The sequence below is a fragment of the Girardinichthys multiradiatus genome, chromosome 18, assembly GCF_021462225.1.
Source record: "Girardinichthys multiradiatus isolate DD_20200921_A chromosome 18, DD_fGirMul_XY1, whole genome shotgun sequence".
Taxonomy (NCBI): domain Eukaryota; kingdom Metazoa; phylum Chordata; class Actinopteri; order Cyprinodontiformes; family Goodeidae; genus Girardinichthys; species Girardinichthys multiradiatus.
In genome coordinates, this window is record NC_061810.1 from 11,477,914 (window position 1) to 11,480,418 (window position 2,505).

The 2,505-nt window shown below is 38.2% G+C and overlaps 1 non-coding gene across 1 annotated transcript; it reads left to right on the plus strand.

Annotated features, from left to right (window-relative positions):
* The first annotated feature begins 1,363 nt into the window (after positions 1–1,363).
* On the plus strand, positions 1,364–1,436 carry trnaa-agc. Its single transcript has one exon. It is a non-coding gene; the product is annotated as a tRNA-Ala (tRNA).
* The last annotated feature ends 1,069 nt before the right edge of the window (positions 1,437–2,505 follow it).

Below are 2,505 nucleotides of genomic sequence, written 5' to 3' on the forward strand. Positions count from 1 at the left end.
AAATGAAGAACATTTTGGAGAACCCTGAGCATCCTCTTCATCAGACTGTCCTACAACAAAAGAGTGTCTTCAGTCAGAGGCTTCTTCAGATCTGCTGTAAGACGGAGCGCTACAGGAAATCCTTCCTGCCCACAGCCATCAGCATCTACAACGGCTCTTTGAGGAAACCTTCATAATATGAGCTATAACAACATTTAATTTCCCTTTGGGATTAATAAAGTATTTTTGAATTGAATTGAATTGACATCACGGGACACATTACCAACACTATGATGACGTCATACATTTTTATTTAACAACGATCTCACATTACATTCATCAATTCCTGACTGTTAGTGCACAACATTGAATTAGCACAAGTTTAAAAAAAAACTTTAGATGCTTTTAAAGTTTAACACTGGTAATCTCGGCTGCCGTTACCTTGTATGTCTGGCAGTCATCTCTTAGTTTGAGTAAAAATGAGTCCCTAGATCAGCAGGCGGCTTTTTCAGCTGTGCATTCCTTCAGTGATTCACTTTTACGGTATGCTTCACTTTTTCGTGACATACTTCCCATTATATTCTGCGTGACGCGCAGGTTGGTCATGACGTGGAACGCTGCTGCGTATTTTGATTGACAGCTGCTGCGGTTCTGTGATGATGACTGGAGCTTTCGTTACATTTCAGAAAAGCTCCAGTCAAATAGTTTTTGACTTATCAGAATTTGACCCAGTCAAATGCGGGACATTGTTTCTGTTTGAGGGACACTGGGACAGGAGTGAAAAATATGGCACAGTCCCACACAAATCGGGACATCTGGTCACCCTACCTACTGATCTGGTGCACTTCCGTTTTGTGGAGCGAGTTTGCAGATTTTCTTAACTTGTTGTTGTTTTTGCTATTTTTCAGTTGTTTTCGTATTTGGAGCATTTTCCTTTTTGTTTCAGTATATTCCCTGTGATTGCTGCATTTTTCTTTTGTATTTGCGTCATTCATGTGTATGCAGGGCATTTCCGCTGTTTGCGTGATGTTTCGCCGTTTGCTACGCGTTTGCACCTGTCGGTCACCGTGTGTACAAATAAAATAAAATGTTTTGAACATGTAATCTCGTGGTTTATATGTTGTCGGTTCTTAGAACTAAATACATTAATATTCGTAAGGAAAAGAAATGTCATGCATCAACATTGCAAGAAAAGGATTAAATGTTGTTAGAACTGCTGCACCAAGGACACTTTCTGTAGGGGATAAAAAAAACGTACTCTCGTAAGTACACTTTTGTTTTACTTTTATGAAGCTAACAATTTATGCACGTTGTACTAACATGACTACGAGGCCATGGACCATAGATGGCCTTCAAAAACTGATGACGACAGACGATGTACTGTGGGGGATTAGCTCAGATGGTAGAGCGCTCGCTTAGCATGCGAGAGGTAGCGGGATCGATGCCCGCATCCTCCAGTTTTTTTTTTTTTTCGTTCAACTTGTTTTGTGTGTTACTTGTTTTCTTCCTTTGGGAGGAAAGTTATTTTCCACGTGGTTTAGTATTTTGGTTCTGAAGCGAAACGTCTGCCAAATTGGTATGGGCCAGTAAGCCATTCAAATCAATGGGAAGCGAAGCACGAAGCTGAAGCTGCCTTCTCATTTTAGCTTCCGACTTTGGAATGAGTTAAAAGACAATTCCAACTAATTTTTTATAACCTTGAGCATTTTTTATATGCTCCAGCTCAAAAACTACAGTACTTAGACACTTCAAACCTGGACAAGATTGCTCTACGCAAATAGCAGTATCTGATGAACCAATTTGGGATTTGTGAAAGCTTTATTTAATTTGTGAAAGTTTAATAAAAGGCCACATTAGTGTTTTTTTTGGCTTCTGGACCTCATTAGAACTGATCCAGCTAAAAAACTACAGTACCTATACTCTTCAAACATTGACTAGATTGTTTAACACTAATAGCACATAATGAGCATAATTTAAACGAAGCTCAAAACAAGCTAAAAGGGGTGTGTGCTTGTGGGTGGCTTCGAGGTCACAACAAAATAGGCCCTACTTGTAAACTATTATTATTTTTAATTCAGTTAAATCTTAAACAGAATGAAACAAAATGTCTCTGCTTCTGCTCCCAGTGGCATCAGAATCTCCACTCTATCACTGCAAAAAAGGCATACAGCTATAATTGTTTTTTCAGACTTTTTTGTTGTTGATTATTTACATGATTGTTTTTGATGCTCCTCTTTCTGCGGTGACTCTTATTCTTATAAGTCTCTTCCATTTGGCCACGCTCAGTGTGATCCACTGCCTCAGCCCTGGTTAGCTTTCTAGCCTTTTCTAAAGCAGTTATTGATGCATGAATTACTTTACAGATGAAATGTTAAAAAGCTACTTCCATATAGGCTTACATTTACTCTGCATTTTATTAAAAGTTGTTGAAAAAAACAAAACAAAAGAAAGAACATTTCATTTTACCTTCCAGTTCAAAGATTTTTGGAACAAATTTCACAAATTCCAAACTGGGTTTTAAACATT